Raw genomic sequence first — 17,318 nt, forward strand, 5'->3', positions numbered from 1 at the left:
CTATACATTTCTGTCAATAAAAGATTGAGTAATTGAGATTGTGGCAACCATCTCACCAAAACGTACACATTGTTTATGTTGGAGCTACTTTGTCTTTAGTTAATTAAGGAACATTAGTACTGATAAATAGAACACTTTAACTTTTTGTGTCCAGTGTCAGCATCATGTATGCCCAGTTCAGGTAAAGCTGCAGTGTAAAGTTCCTTCTCTGCAGCCCTATTTTCCCTAATTCAAACCATAGAACAACAACTGTTAATGTGACATTTCCCACAGCAGCTAATTTGTAACCTTGCTGAGGGCATTAAAAAAATTGGATTTTGGACAGCATTTTGGTCTGGAATTGTATTCAATATTTTGAGAAGTCTTAATTGCATTTTACGTAAAACTTCTGCAGCAGAAAGGAGAGAACTAAAGTTTATCCTTTTTACTGGATGGAATCAAATTTAAAGACACAGAAGAAAGGATCATTTCAAACTACCTTACCATCTAGATTTTGTTATTTAGCAAGTTCAGTTACTAGTCCAACAATTTCAATTCTTTGTGCATTGGAATAGCAACAACACAATTGTACAAGGACTGGTTGACTATAATGGGCAATTATCGTAGTCATCCTGTTTGATATTTAAAGTCTCTGCTGTCTCTGTCACAAAACTGTAACTTCTCCCATTTGGAAGGATAGGGCTAAAAGATACATAGAAGTAATATCACCTTAAAGTTTTATGCCATATTGCACACTATCCTGACTTGTTCCTGCATTGTTGCTCCTTCCAAATACCTGGAATTCCCTACCCAACCAAAGCACCTTCACCACTTGGATTGTCACAAGTTCAAAAACAGTTAACAGCCACCTGCTCGGAACAATTAGGGAGCAGGCAATAAATTCTGGCCTTGCCAGTGATACTCAAATCCCAAGGATGAGTTTAGAAATGAATTCATGATGAAACAATGTATGGTATTTCTTTTCTCAAACAAATAAGAAGTGTTTTTCTAAACATATTTTCCCTTGGTCCTTCAATAACTCTGTTGAGCTCCTGCTTGTTCAGCGTTTTGCTGCCTTTTTCATATTGTATATGGTGCCACAGCTGTTTCTCCACATATTCTTCTGTTCCCTTTAATCAAGTCAGCCACAAACAGAAATACCCTCTGCTAAAGTGGGAGTTTGTTTTTAATACCTTGCAATTATATACATACCTGATGTAATGTTTGGCATTCATGCACATGGCCTGAACATGCATGATTAATTCGAAAGCATAACTGAGTTTTGATTGTTTTAAAATCCCACAGTTTCTTTGATGATTCTCTCCCCACAACATCTAATTATTTAATGGAGTGTTAAAATATTACAATTGGCTAGATCACAGAGCTTTGACTTCTTTTTTGTCATATCACAATGCAGATGTATGGATTCCATGATGTGAAACAATCAAGTTTTGTTACTTTAGTCTGTTAGAAGAAAATATTCAATTTATATAACATCGCATCCCAACTTCATATTGTCTGAAAATATTTAATTAATTGCTTTGAAGGTCAATCATTATCCTTGTGGAGGTAAATGCAGGGGGCAGTGTGAATACTGAAAGGTCGTACAAATTACAAATGCAACAATTAATGTTTGCATCCACTTAAATAAGCAAATGGGGCCTTGGTTTAACTATGTTATCAAAAAGGCACCAATCTCAATATTGCATGTAAATCAGTGACGGATCTGAACCAACCCATTCTTATCAGAGTATTAAAATTGGGATACAGTCCTATATCACTTTAGTTTGAGTCATGGTGCAATATCACTTTGCTTTTGAATAACATTTCACTTTCCTTATTTTCTCACTGCCTGCAACTCCAGATGTTTTTCAATTGTAATAATTTTTAATTTCTATCTCTCAAAAAAAATATGCAACATCTATTTCACAGCTCAAGGTTAAGTAATTTTTGATAAACTCTTGAAAATTTGCCTTGTGTTTCTTGACATTTACAAATTCTCTGGTTTGTATTCTCAAGTGCCTGTTCCTGTATTTGAATGGGTCATGTATAATTTCAAACTGCTCAGGATTTCAGATAGTTTTCCCTGGACCATTCTAATGTTAGTATTACAGAATACCTCGGTAATCCTGGGACTCCAGTGGGTATCTTTTATGTAACAGCAATGGGCTCTCTAAAGGTGTTGCTGGTGTCAGTTTGGCATGGTAAGACTCTCACTCCTGTGGTCATGATTGCAGAGAGGGTCTGCTGGTGGCCTCACTAATGTCTAACTAGTGCATTTTTGAAGGGCTTTCCCGAAGACAGGCACCCTGGGTCTCTCAGGGTCACTGGACCCTGAAGGGTCACCAGACCCGAAACGTTAACTTTGATTTTTTTCTTCACAGATGCTGCCAGACCTGCTGAGCTTTTCCAGCAACTTCGGTTTTTGACCCTGGGTCTCTCGCCAGTTCTCCAGCCCTGATGCTGCAAAAAATTCTGTCTGCTGTTTCTATTGCAGGAGAAGTAAATTTAACACAATCTTGTGAAAGCCAACACATCCATTTTAATTGAGCCTGTTTTTTTCAGGAAACTAATGGGATTGGATGCAGTGCTTATTTCAAACCCCACCAATTTTAATCCCTAATGAAGTCTGTAGTCAGGGAAATTCTAAATTTCTGAAATTGGGATATGCTGAAGAAATCAAGATTGTGGGATTGGTCCCATTGCACATGGGGTTTGAGGAGGGCTATGTGAGGTTCTAAGCAAAGGGGACTGGGCAGCCCACCCCAATGGTGGCTGCAGTCAGTGTTTCCAGTGGCACGAGGCAAGTGGGCACCCAAGGTGTGCCTGTACTGGCACCGACAGGCATTATCATGGCTTTCCTGGCAGGACCATTGTATGTTGCGCATCTTTGGAGTTGTAATGTTTGTATAATGTGTCACTTCTCACATTATAGAAACCTGCTTAGGATTGAAGTAATACTGTTTCTCTTCACGCCCTGTCAGTTACCTCTAATATTATTTGTTTGCTCAACCTCCAACTGTAAAAAGATAGTTTTTGCTTAAGTTGGGAGGCTTGATTATTGTTTCCTCCTCTGTTGTCCAATTCAATTGTTTGCATAATGTAGGCCAAACCTGGGCAAAGTATAATCACACTCAAGTTTCTAATTCATCCTGCGACATGCAACCGCACCAATTAACTAAGAAACTGACGCCAATGAATACGATTAGGTACCTATGAACCAAATTCACAGGTACAACTTTCCTGGCATCTGAACATTCATGGTCAGTATTTACAATGAAAATATAATGCGGGCTCTATGGAGAGCTCAGAGGAAGTATATTAAGGCCAAGAGAAGGTACTTTTCCTGGTATTTAGGACTTGGCCAATGATTGTTGGGGGTGGGGGGGGCAGAGTTGGCCTATTCGTGTGGAGCTGCCATATTAAAAGAAGTGTGCACATATGGAGAAACAGTGACAGAAGCACAAGGTAAAGCATTAATGTTTACTCATTACATTATGCCTGTTTGTTGGTGGATTTTTGTTTTGCAAATATAAACACCATGGACTTAATCTTACAATTTTTTTGGTTACGTGAGAGCTGAGCCATGTTTTTTGGAGGGCTTGTCATCATGAGGCCTCTCTCAGCATACCTTACCGAACTCACCTTCTTGATTAGCTGTCTGATCTCCAGCCAATCCTACAATCTGCTGTTCCAGGAAATCACCAGTCAGCGGATATCCTGGAATTCACCGACATTCCTTGTGCCATCTCTAAAAGCCTGTTATGTACCTGGACAAGCTGTGTCAGTATAGAGGTGCAGTGCCAAGGTGCTGATATTTGCCCCACACTTAGCATACAGGGGGAAATTGGCACCCTGCTTTGTAGGCAGGGTCCTGCATGTCCTTTTAGATAAGGTCGGGCAGGGGCAGGGGCAGGACTTCCTCTACCCTCTGCACAAAAAGTGGAAGCCACGACACTAGACCATGCCAGTCTGGTCAGAGTTTGCCACCTGGTTAAAGCAGTCACAGCCATCTTGCAGAATGGTCAACACTGTAGGAAGAAGTTCAATGTCCTACTCTGCTCCACCTGGGTAAATACCACTATCTTCACACTGTTATATTGTATTCATTCTCTTTGTGTGACAGTAGCCAGCTGCTGCCAAACTTCATGCTCCACCATGTTTTCTAATGCCTGCAACATGGTCCCTACTCACTATCACCTACCCCCTACCCCAACGCCACTAACCCTACAAGTTGCACTGCTTACACGCTCACTCGAGGCACCTCCCCAAAATGCACCAAGTGCCACTGACTTTCATCTCCCTTAATACCTGTCTCAGTCTCATTTAATGAAGAAATGACATACAATTGGACAGAAAGAATCAAGATGGTTGAGGAAGGGTCACTGAACCCGAAATGTTAACTCTGATTTTTCTTCACAGATGCTGCCAGACCTGCTGAGCTTTTCCAGCAACTTATGTTTTTGTTCCTGATTTACTGTATCTGCAGGTCTTCCAGTTTTTATTAAGAATGGGTGATGTGCTAGCCAACATTCATTTGCTCAGCTTTTATGCAGAAAAGATTCTGACTCTAACCATCCTGAGCAGGGCCTGCATTGGTGTCAGATGCTGCTCTTGACTTCCTGACTTACTGAGCAAAGGCTAACCTCCTGAGGAAAGAAGTAATATGAGTCTGGTATCTCTGGCTGACCGGGAAAAGCATAAAAAGAGAATGCAAGGCTGCGATGCTGTGAGCACCCAAGCAGAATGAGCAGATGCTATAACAGCAAGTGAAGAGCCTGGAGATGCAATCTGGATTCAGTCCATGAGATGGGTGCAGGTCCCTGAGGGCACAGTGTCTTTGCTGCAACATTACAATGATAGTCACCAGTGCTATCCAAGGTACAACATTGAAGTGCTGTAAGTGGATCATAGATATGCCAGGAGGGTACATGGATGCTGGTACATGTCGGATGCAAATGTTTTGTGGATGTGGGGTGCATGTAGTCAGTGCCCATGGGAGGTGCCTGAGATGTTGGTGCCCAGTGTCCAAGATGAAGGTCTTTTGGAGCAATTGGTGTGTTAAACCCATCAGGAGCCCACTCTAGTTTCTGTGCGTAGTTTCTACAACGGCTAGTTCGTATGGCAGGTTTGGTAACAGCACAACCCATTGCAAGTTGGACTGTTAACTAGGCATTTTAACAAACAATAATGAGCATAAATTGAGCACTTGCTACAATTTGTCAAGAATCTCACCACACCTCTTGAGAAAAATGTACAAGATGTGATGAGATATCTCTATGTTGAGCTAGGCCTTGATGAACATCTTGTCCAATTTCAATACTCATCTCACCATAGTCAACATTGCTCAGAGCCTGATAAGATTCTACCCACAGATTTAAAATGATTAGCAAAAGAGACATCAGGAAAATCTATTTTTTTAAATGCAGCAATTGGTTATGATCTGAAATATACTGCCTGAAAGGTAATAGATTCAATCATAGCTTTCAAAAGGGAATTAGGTAACCAACTAAGAAGATATCATTTCTAAAACAATGAGGAAAGGACTTAGGCAGTGAAACTAGCTAAATTGTACTTCTGGAGAGCCAACACAAGACCAACAGGCAGAATACCTTCTTCTGTGCTGTAGCTATTCCAAGATTCCATTAATATGCTACCCCTAAAGCTATTGCAAGGAACATATGGATTTTTATCTCCAGAATTGAAACTATCAAGTTAAATTCCTCAACCTTCTCCCACTTGTTTTGCTTTCTCCACCTGGCCCATTGCCTATATCAGATCCCCACAACAATCTCTAACTTCTCCACACACAGTCTCCTACATCCCCACACTGAGTCTTCACAAAGTTATCTTCTTCATTAAGTCCTGTAACCTGCTTCTTTGGCCCTTCACTAAACCCAGCTCTTGTCTGTCAAGTTATCTCTCGTCAACTCAGTGTTTGGCTACCTCAATAACCACTCACTAACTTCAGGCAGTGTTTCAAATCTCCATGTTAAAATCCAATCCTGGAGTCCTCAAATTTCTCCAGTAGGCATCCCACCTGCACCCTTCCCTTCCTAAGGAATTCTAAGGTTATTTCATTGTCAACCAGCACTCCCTGTGCACAACTTCAGGCAAGCTCCTTCCCACCCACGTTACTGAGATCACTTTCTGAGATTGCAACACTAGTGCATTATGTCACGTCACCCTTCCAACTCCTTCACGCTTTATGAAATTTTCTTGCATTTGTGAGAAAATACAGATTTGCTCAAACTTTTGTATTAATCTCTGTCTTAAGTAAATAAAATTGTTATTTTGATGTTCTATTAATGTCCAGAAATAAAACTATCCCAAAATGTTTCTTATATGGTGAATAATGAGGCTTTGAAATTCACTTCTAGGGTTCCAAAATGAGGCAAAAACTATGTCAATATTCAAGATTATTTTGGATGGGCAGGAGAAAAGAACAAATTGAAATCCGGAACTTCTTTCTTTAAAAAACTGTTCAAATGAAACTGGTAAAATTTTGTTAGGTGAGAACATCATGAGCTTCAAAACCACAATGGGTAATTGTAGTTCAGATACTAATTAGCCAAAATCTAATTAAATGGTAGAACAGGGTAAAGGGATTGAATGTGAAATTATGGAAAAATAAATATGGGATTTGAGCACAATGTGAGCAAAATTGATTGGGATTATTTGCTTGTGTAGAAGGTAAATACAGACAATGAGCAAAACAAGGAACTGAAGGGATGGTAATCTGAAAAGAATACTGAAATTGTTGAAGAAACTCCGAAGAAATTCACAACTGAAGAAAGGTCACTGAACTCGAATCATAAACTCTGTTTTCTCTTCACAGATGCTGCCTCACCTGCTGAGTTTCTTCAGCAATTGACAAAGAATTGTTGGTCCAAATGGTCTGTTTGCATATAGTGATTTTTATGAATCTCCTGTAACAGCTTCTCCTGCCTTTCTTTCCTTGTGCACCTGTGCAACTCATATCTTGTTGACACTCGATTGAAAGCAATAATGCACATCGTAACGGAACCCTCCACTCAACACCCCTCCCCTGGCTTCCTGTCCTTGCAAACATCATTCCCTTACATATCAACTGATGGATGGAAACCTAATAAGCTGGCTGAAACCATGTGGACTGCATCTCACTTACTACTCCATAATGACATGTACAAACTATCCATTGCCCACCTTCTAACTTGACATCCCATACAAAGCAATCTTCCTCAGCAAGCTCTACCAATACACTCTTTAAATTAAGGAAATGAAACACAGAGAGTGACTAACTTGTTTCTTGTGACAAAATCTATCTGTTGAATGGCAGGCTTTGACCTACCACACTGGTCCTTGCTAAACAATTTCAAGACAACTAGAGGCCCTGCACAACCAAACTCCACCATAGGGTCTTCATTACAAACCCCTTATGCACTTGAGGAAAGCCATAAAGAATACTGCACATTACCAAGATGTGTTCCCTCTACAGATTAAGTGAACAGATTATCTTAAACTCAGAAAATGAGAAAGCAATTGCTTCCAGAGATTTGAATTTTCATAGAAACACAGAAACATAGAATCATAGAAACAGGAGCAGGAGTATGCTATTTGGCCCTCTTTGCCTGTTTGATCACTAAGTATGATCGTGGCTGATCATTCTACTGAGTACCCTGTTCCCGCATACTCCTTATACCCTTTGATCCCTTAGCCCTAAGAACTATATCTAACTCCATCTTGAAAACATTCAATGTTTTGGCCTCAATCACTTTCTGTGGTAGAGAATTCCACCGGCTCACCATTCTCTGGGGGAAGAAATTTCTCCTCATTGCAGTTCCTAAGTCTTTAGACTGTGACCCCAATTTTGGACTCCCCACTCATCAGAAACATCCTTCTTATGTTCATCTTGGTAAGTTCTGTTAGAACTTTATAGGCTTCAATGAGGTTCCCTATGAGATTTATTTGATAAATAAACAGGAGAAGTATCACTGATACTCCGTATGACAGTCTTAATCTGCAATTTCTTTATTAAATAGAGTACTTATACCTTTCAAGTCCATTCTGAGGAACAGTCATTCGGGACTTGAAATGTTAACTCTGTTTCTCTCTCCACAGATGCTGCCAGAGCTACTGAATTTTTACCAGCAGTTTCTGTTTTTATTCTATGACCTCTACTCATCCTATCTCAATTGGGACTACTACTCCTATGATTAGAATTCCTTTTGCAAGTTTGTGATCTTTACCGTGAGCCATGCTCACTTCTAAGTTCACTTCCAAAACTCTTACTGTGTTTTCTGGCCTTCCACATTTTTACTTCAGTTTGGCAATCCATATATTTTGCCTGCTGTCCCTCAGCTTACACATTTAACTGTTTGTATTTCCCTATTCTCCCCATATCTCCATATAATGGTGTCTCTCCTCCATTCTCTGACCCCTTCAGCTAGATATGTTACTTTTATTCAAACCTTTGGTTGTAGCCCTCTGGGGTAAATATCCTTATCCTACTGCTCTGTATCACTTTGCTAGTCCTTCATCAGCATAACGTGGTCCTCATAATTATCCAATACATGTATGCAATCTAAATGGTGCTTCATCACTTTCTATGACTTATTCATATTCTGTAAGTGTATAATCAGGGCCAATTAACTCTTACAAGTACACACTAACAGTTTGGTTGCCATGATGGACAAATGGTAATGTTACAGCACTACTTATAATGATACCCTGATCTTTCCACTCGTTCTGCACTTCTCTTTTGCAATATATCATGTCCCCGGAATAAAATTTATTTCTGATTGGCTTATATGATACTGTAATTTTCTGTGCAACCTCAGCCTTAATAAATGCCTTTCTCCTTGCATACAGATCGTTCAAGTGTTTGGAAAAAGTGGATCTGATTGTAGTCCCTTCCCAAACTGGGAGTTGATCGCTCATTCCTGAAGGAATTTTTGAATGTCTCCCAAAAACTAACTGATATGGACTGTAGCCCCCAAGTATTTGCAGAATTCTTCACATGGATTGCCTATGCCAAAGCAAATGTTAATTTACAACGTGGGTGGTCCACCAGGTTTTATGAAGATATTATTTATCATATCTCCAAAGTGCACAATGTCATACCTACAAGTCTACTGCTACAACTTTGTTAAAGCTTGTTCTTGATGGATGATTACTGGGACCCATGATGGTATGCGTTTATATTTTTTTAAAAAACACATTATCGCTGATCTCTTGCACAAGTTGATTTACTCATTGCTTCTTCCTGTAGTATCATAGAATCCCTACAGTGTGGAAGCAGGGCATTCTCCGAAGAGCATCCCACCCAGACCACCCTACCCTATCCCTGTAACCCTGCATTTCCCATGGCTAATCCACCTAGCCTGCACATCCCTGGACACTATAGCTTGGCTTATCCACTTAATGTGGACATCTTTGGACTGTGAGAGGAAACCAGAGCACCTAGAAGAAACCTATGGAGACATAGGGAGAATGTGTAAACTCCACATAGACAGTCACCCGAGGCTGGGATTGAACGCAGGTCCCTGGCATTGTGAGGCAGCAGTGCTAACCACTGAGCCACTGTGCTGCCCATAAACAATCATCTATTCTAATCCCACTTTCCAGCACTTGGCTCACAACCTCGTCGATATTTCCGAATCATTTTGTTGAAAGATGTCATTGCATGCTTCTGGAGTTCGTGGGACTTGAACCTGGGTCTGCTGGCTCAGAGTTAGGGACTCTACCAGTGGACCACAAGAGCCCAATACACAGCATAGTACAATTTTTAATTTGTGAGAAGGTGGATGGAAAAGTGCCAATATAGTTTTAAGATAATTAGCCTTTGTTCCTTTAAACTCCTATCACTTGATGCCAATAACACCTGCTTAATATTTTGATTAAAGAGGTCAGGTCTTCTTAAGAAAATACAATAAATTTCAGATTGTGTAAACTGTAAGTCCATTGACTTCCCAAAAGCAATTGCCTTATTGCCATGTCTATTTTCATTTGTACATTTTTCATGACACTGTACCACCTAAAATACACTACTATCTACATTCATCCCACTTTCTCACACTAGGCCCATAACTTTGTATTTTATGTTCCTTCAAGAGTGGAAAGGAGTTTTCTTCTTGGAGTCTTCTTCTCTAGGTTACCTTGGAAGCTGAGTCAGGAGCAAAGACAGCTGTACAATAACTACTGCAGTTAAGGGAGAGCTGATGACATTTTCTTGATAGCTATTTCTTACCAATTGCTCACAGCATATAACTCCAACACACACATTATTTCTCACAACTGAATATTTGCTCTGGTTCAGACAGACAGTGTTTAGTAATGAGGTTTAAACTTTTATAGACTACTAGAATCATGATATTATTGGACTTACTGGATCAGAATTACCTGTTTCAGGGCTAAAAGATGTTACGAGCACTTACTCTTGCACCCTGCAATTCAGAAAGATCTTAGTAACAAGCAAGTGCTCTCACTTAATCAGGGCATCTTCGACCTGAGCGAACAGGGAAACCAAATGGATTTAGGGATTGGGAAGTAAGCTCTGGCAAGACTGGGAAGGAGGTTAAGTGAAAAAGAGTGGATGTAATTCTAAATTCAGAAAAATAAGTAAAAAAGATAGGAAAACGTAATTGGATTATGAGAAAAAGAAACAGGAAAGTATGGAAAATTGTAACATTTAAAATTTGACATCTTCATATTGTCCTGAAATTTTCCAGACTTTAAAAAATGAGATTGCACACTGCATCTATTAATTGCTGGTGCAAAAGGCAGTTGTAAACAATTATCATGCTGTTAAAAGAGACCTGCATTTATGTTGACGAGAATTAACTTTGTGGTGAGTGCAGTGGACATGTTATGAGAAAGCAGATTAGATTTTTAAGAAATGGAAGCCCAAAAGTGGAATGCCATTCCAGCAAAGCTACTGCAGAGTTGTGCAATCCAAACAGCAATTTGTGGATGTTCAAATTTAACAGCACATCAGTTCCTTACCTGAAGTTGCTGTACCATTTAACTATTGATAACAGCAAGTGTTATTATTTTTGCCATTGCTTTAACAGCACTTGTTGTTGAGTGCAGCTTCAACAAAGCTCAAAAAGCCCAACACTATTCAGAGCAAAGCAGCCTGCTTGATTAGCACCTTATCCACTCCCTTCAACATTCACTCCCTCCGCAACCAATGCACAGTGGCAGCAGAGTGGCTCATTTACAAGATTCACTGTAATAACTCACAAAGGCTCATCTAACTGCACTTTTGAAACCTCAGTCACCTAGATGGATGAAGTTAGCAGGTGCATGGGAACACAAGAAACGCAAGCCATACATGATCTTCACTTGGAACTATAATTGCCATGTCACTGAATGAAAATTCTGGAATTCTGTTTCTAACAGCATTGTGAATATCCCCACACCCTGAGGACTACAATGTTTCAAGAAACATAGAAACTAGGAGCAGGAGTAGCCATTCACCCTTTGATCTTGATCAGTCATTCAATATAATCATGGTTAATCCTCTATCTCAAAACTATGTTCCTGTTTTCTATCCAAATCCCTTGATGCCTTTAATGTATAATAATTTATCAATCTCTTTCTTGAATGGACTCAGTGACCCGTTTCCACAGCCTTCTGCCGTGGTGAATTTCCCAAGTTCTCCACACTCTTTAAGTAAAGAAATGTTTCCTCGTTTCAGTCCTAAGTGGCCTACTCCTTATTGTGAGGCTGTGATATCTGGTTCCACATTCCTCAAAAAGGGAAAACGTCCTCCCTGCTTTTGGTCTTTCTGCATCTAACCCTGTTAGAATTTATTTGTTTTATCAGATGCTGTATCATTCTTCTAAATTCTCATGAATACAAGCCCAGTCATACCAATCTCTCCTCACATAACAGTCCTGCTTTCCCAGTATCAGACTAGTGAACCTCTACTGCACTCCCTCTATAGCAAATACATCCTCTCTTAGAGATCAAAACTGCACTCAATGCTTCGGGTGCAGTCTTACTAAAGCCCTGTATAACTGCAGTAAGACATCCCTACTTTTTAACTCAAGCCCTCTTGCAATGAAGGCCAATATTGTACCTAATTACTTGTTGCACTTGTCTGTTTACTTTCATTGACTATCATACTAGAACACCCAGATCTCTTTGCGCAATGACATTTCTCAAAGTATCACCAGATAAATAATCCTCTGGTTTTCTGTTTCTCACTCTGAAATGTATAACTTTACATTTAGCCATGTTATACTGCATCTGCCGTGAGATTCCCCACATACTCAACTCAGTTAGGTCACCCTGAACTCACAACTCACAATACCTCCTGGTTTGTGTCATCAGCAAACTTGAAAATATTATATTTAGTCCCCTCATCCAAGTCATTTATATATACCTTGAATAGTTGGGATCCAAACACTGATCCCTGTGATACATCACCAGTAGCCAAGTGCCTCACAGGAAAAGACACATTTATTCCCACCCTCTGTTTCTGGTCTGTCAACCATACTCAATTCATGCCAGTATCTTATCCCAAACTCATGTTTTTAATTGTGCCCAGTCGCTTCATGTGTAGATCTTATCATTAGCCTTCTTGAAAGCCAAATGCACAACATTCACTGGCTCTCCTTTATCCATTCTACTAGTTACATCCTCAAAAAGATCCAATAGTTTTGTTAAGCATGATTTGCTTTTAATAAACCCATGTTCACTTTGTCTAAGCTTGCTTATACTTACCAAATGTTCTGTTATCAAGTCTTTTACAACAGAAGTGATCTGATCTATGTATATTTCTCACTACAGATATTAGGCTAACTAGTCTGTAATTTTGTTTTGCCCTTCCATTCTTTTTTTTAAATAATGGAGTTAAATTTGCCACCATCCAATCTACAGGAATTACTTCATAGTGTATAGAATTTTGGAAGATGGCCACAAATGCATCCAATATTTCCAGGGCCAATTCTTTGAGTACTCTTGGATGCAGATTACCAGGCTCTAGGGATTTATCAACTACAATTCTATTAATTTCTAATCTTCTGTCTTCTCTAATCCTTTTCTCTTCACTAATTTGTAGAAGCATGTATATTCTTTAAAAGTTTACTCTCACTTTATTTTCCCTCTTTCAATCAAGCATTTTGTCCTCTTTTGCTGAATTCTAAAATGTTCCCAATCCGCAAGCTTGCTGCATTTTCTAGCAATTTTATATGTCTCCTTTTTTGGATCTAATACTATCACTAATTTCTTTTGTAAGCCATGGTTGAGCCACCTTTCCTGTTTTACCTTTTGCCAGATAGGAAAGAAGGCAGCTCGCCATCACCTTCTCCAGACAAATTAGGAATGGGAAATAAATGCTGGCCTGACCAGTGCCACTCAAATCCCATCAATAAATAAGTATTCTGGTCCAGAACTGTTTTTCTCCACTGTGCACCAAAATAGTTCTTGTAATAATGTAAATGGTGGAGGGAGATAGAAAATGGTGATAGAAATAGGACATTCAGAATAGTTTTCTTTTACAAAACTGGAATGATGAATTTCTTCAAAAGCTGTGATGAATGAGGGTTGGGGTTGTAGGGGTGGTAGAGGGGTGGAATGATTTTAGGGTTGTGGTTAGTGGTGGAGCAACATTCTTTTATTGCTTATGGATTAGAATTCTCTGTCTGGAGTGACCTGATCCTAACATTACACCGCCGGAGGAGCAGCCAGAATGATAGCAGCAGAAAGGAATGTGCAATCATGCATTGCTCAGAAACTGGCCCATGCATTCCTGAGGGGACAGAGAATCTGCCAAGAAAATCATAAACTGCATGATGGGAATGAGTCTTTACTTCCAAAGATCCAGTTGTTCCACCCTCAATGGGCATTGCTGCAGAGTGGCACTTATCAGCACCTAAAATAACAGCAATACAATCGCCCTGCAAACAAGTAGAATCCATATCCTTAAGCAGTGACATTTTCTATCCCACAACTTATGTCAAAAATACTTCCATCAGGCACACGTTCTTATCTTCTGCCTATTCAAGATATTTTTAATCAGTTGTGGCAAAGAAAATGTTAACAGAATCAACATTTTCTTGGCCCACAAAGGGTTACTTTGAACCTTGACGAGTTATTTCTTAAAGAAACCACAAAAGGAATTACTCACCTCAGAAGGAATTTACTCTTTTCATGCAACATAATATGTAGGACTAATTTTATATAATTTCATTCATTTACGCAACGAGGTTGGCCGCAAAACTAAATGTCAAGTTACAACATATATTTTCCATCTGAGTCTCAAATTTGCAAGCCATTGAGTCAATGCGTGGTTACATTCAAAATTTGGCTGGGAAAAAATAGATGTAGAATGCGACTGAAGTAACACAATCTCACATTGATGTAAGATTTAGTTTTGGAAATTTAATCACACAGAGCCTCTGTCTCACATTAGTACAGATCATAATATCCAGATATTGAAGTCTCACTAACTGGAAGCACAATTAAGCATGGAAGCCAGAATCAGATACTTTCAGGTCTCTGTCAATTGAACATTGAAATGAATTTGCGTATCTTGTTATAATCACAAAGCTACAAAAGACAGAGAAAAATGGAAAGCTATTATTAATAACAATAACATTCTCTGTGGATAATGCCTGAGGTCTGGAGATTTGGGATAGTAGTCGTGGAATATGACAATATTTGAAAGTGGGACAAGTTCTGTTGAGTGGAAATGGGGAGGTGGGGTTTAAATGGGAAACTTTAACATGGAATCGTGTGTGATTTTGGATGTAGACGGCTGGGGAGTAGTGAGTTAAAGCCATCAAAAATGTGAGCATTATCAGAAGGATGGCTCCAAATGGCAAACCTTTGTTAATTCAAACATGTAAATCAGTTGTGCATAACTCCTCAGGAAAGACGTGTTGCTTAATAATATATGCTAATCATTTGACTGCTGCTAAGTTATCTGACATTCAATACCAGATAAGTAGAAATTTCCTCTAAATAAATATTGGAAAGACTGAAACCATTGTTTTCAGTCCCTACACCAAACTATGTTCCAGAGTGTTAGCTTGCTTTCTCTCCATGGATGCTGCCTCACACACTGTGATTTCCAGCATTTTTGTTTTCAATTTTTTATCTACTGACTCCATACTGTGCCTGGCAAAGGTCTGAGGTTAAGGTGAATGGATTGCAATGTTAAATTTAACACTAAGATGTGATTCTGACCTCCTTCTTGTGTCATCTCTATGACCGCTGACTCCATCCATAACATTGTTTGACTTTGCCGCTTGTCACATCTCATCTGCTGCTGAAACAGTCTATCCTCCCTTTGTTACATATAGACTTGACTATTGGAGATTGGTTAGCTCAGTCAACTGGTCAATCAGTTTGCAATGCAAGGTCAAAACCAACAGCATGGGTTCAATTCCTGCACCAGCTGGGATTACCATGAAGGACTCTCCTTTTCAACCTCCCTCCCTCCTTCTCTAGCCAAAGAAAGACAGAGGCAAGAGACATGCTATTGAAAATTTGTTGGCAGCAGAGCGAGAAGTAAGGCATTGGCTCAAGAAGCTTCGGTGAGCAGCGGCTCAGTGAAAAGTACAGGTAAGCTCAGGTAAAGTCCTTTTAACTTTCCTTTTCAGTCTTAGAGCAGTTGAAATGGTAGTTAGTGCAGTCGCATGCTCCTCCTGCAAGATGTGGAAGCTCAGGGAGACCTCCATCATCCCTGATAACTACGCCTGTGGGTAGTGCACTCAGCTGCAGCTCCTGGGAGACCGTGTTAGGGAGCTGGAGCTGGACCTGGATGCACTCAGGATCATCCGATTTGCATCATAGATAAGAGTTTTAGTGAGGTGGTCACACCTAAGGTACAGGCAGAGAGTAGTTGGGTGACCACCAGGAAAGGCAAAAGGGAATAAGCGGATAGTGCAGGAATCCCCTGTGGCTATTCCCCTCGAAAACAAGTCTACTGTTTTGGATACTGTTGGGGGGTTGACTTTTCAGGGGAAAGCAGCAGTAGCCAGATCGGTGGCACAGTGGGAAGGGGTAAAGATGAACAGGACCTTAGTGATAGGAGATTCCATAGTCAGGGGGACAGACAGGAGATTCTATGGCCACAAACAGGAATCCAGGATGGTGTGTTGCTTCCCGGGAGCCAGGGTCCAGGATGTCTTGCTGCAGCTGCAGAACATTCTCAAGGGAGAGGGTGTGCAGCCAGGAGTCATTGTGCATATTGGTACAAATGACGTAGGTAGAACTAGGGACGAGGCTGTGTGGAGTGATTATTGAGGACTAGGAAAAAGTTAAAAACCAGAACCTTGATGGTGGTAATCTCCGGATTAACGGGTAAGAACAGGAGGATATGGCAGCATAACGTGGCTAAAGAATTGGTGCAGGGGGCAGGGATTCAGATTGCTGGATCTTTGGGATCTTTTCTGGGACAGAGGTGACCTGTTCAAGAGGGACAGGTTGTATCTGACCTGGAGGGGGACCAATATCCTGGCAGGCAGATTTGCTAGTGCTGCAAGGGAGGGTTTAAACTAGATTGGCATGGGGTGGGTCGGGGGTTGGAGGGGGGTGGTGGTTGGGGGCTGCGGTGGAATCCTAAACAGCATGGAGGCAAGCACAAGGCTGGGAGGAGCTACAGTAATCAGAATCAGCAAGTTGAAGAGACAGGTCAGGCTGGAACATGACAGGGAGTGAGGAATGCCTGTTGGATTAAATTGTGTCTATTTCAATGCAAGAGGGCTGACAGGTAAGACTGATGAACTCAGGGAGTGGATAGGTATGTGGGACTGGGATATTATAGCCATTACAGAAACATGGATGAGGGAGGGACAGGACTGGCAGCTTAATGTGCCAGGGTACAGGTTCTTTAGGTGGGGTAGAGGTGGAGGAAAGAGGGACGGAGGACTTGCATTTTTGATTAAGGGGAGTATCATAGCAGTAGTCAGAGATGAAATAACTGAGGGATCATCCAGTGAAGCTTTGTGGGTGGAGCTAAGAAATAAGAAGAGGATGGTGATATTATTGGGGTTGTACTATAGGCCCCAAAGAGTCAATGGGAATTAGAGAAACAAATACACAGGGAGTCTGGGGAGACTTACAGGAGCAATAGGGTTGTCATAGTGGGGGATTTTAATTTTCCTAACATAGACTGGACTGCCATAATGTTAAGGGCTTAGATGGAGTGGAATTTATTAAATGTGTTCAGGAAAGTTTCTTCGAGCAGTATACATAGGGTCCTACTCGGGAAAGGGCAAAACTGAACCTACTCTTGGGAAATAGGACAGGACAGGTGACTGAGGTGACAGTAGGGGAGCACTTTGGGACCGGTGACTATAGTTCTATTAATTTTAAAATAGTTATGGAGAGGGACAAAACTGGTC

The 17,318-nt window shown here is 40.5% G+C and overlaps 1 protein-coding gene across 1 annotated transcript in view; it reads right to left on the reverse strand.

Annotated features, from left to right (window-relative positions):
* The window catches only part of LOC109929780 (filamin-A-interacting protein 1-like), a 393,800-nt gene that overhangs the window by 114,242 nt on the left and 262,240 nt on the right, over positions 1-17,318 (reverse strand). The window lies entirely within an intron of this gene.

The sequence above is a fragment of the Rhincodon typus genome, chromosome 9 (genome assembly GCF_021869965.1).
Source record: "Rhincodon typus isolate 14 chromosome 9, sRhiTyp1.1, whole genome shotgun sequence".
NCBI lineage: Eukaryota > Metazoa > Chordata > Chondrichthyes > Orectolobiformes > Rhincodontidae > Rhincodon > Rhincodon typus.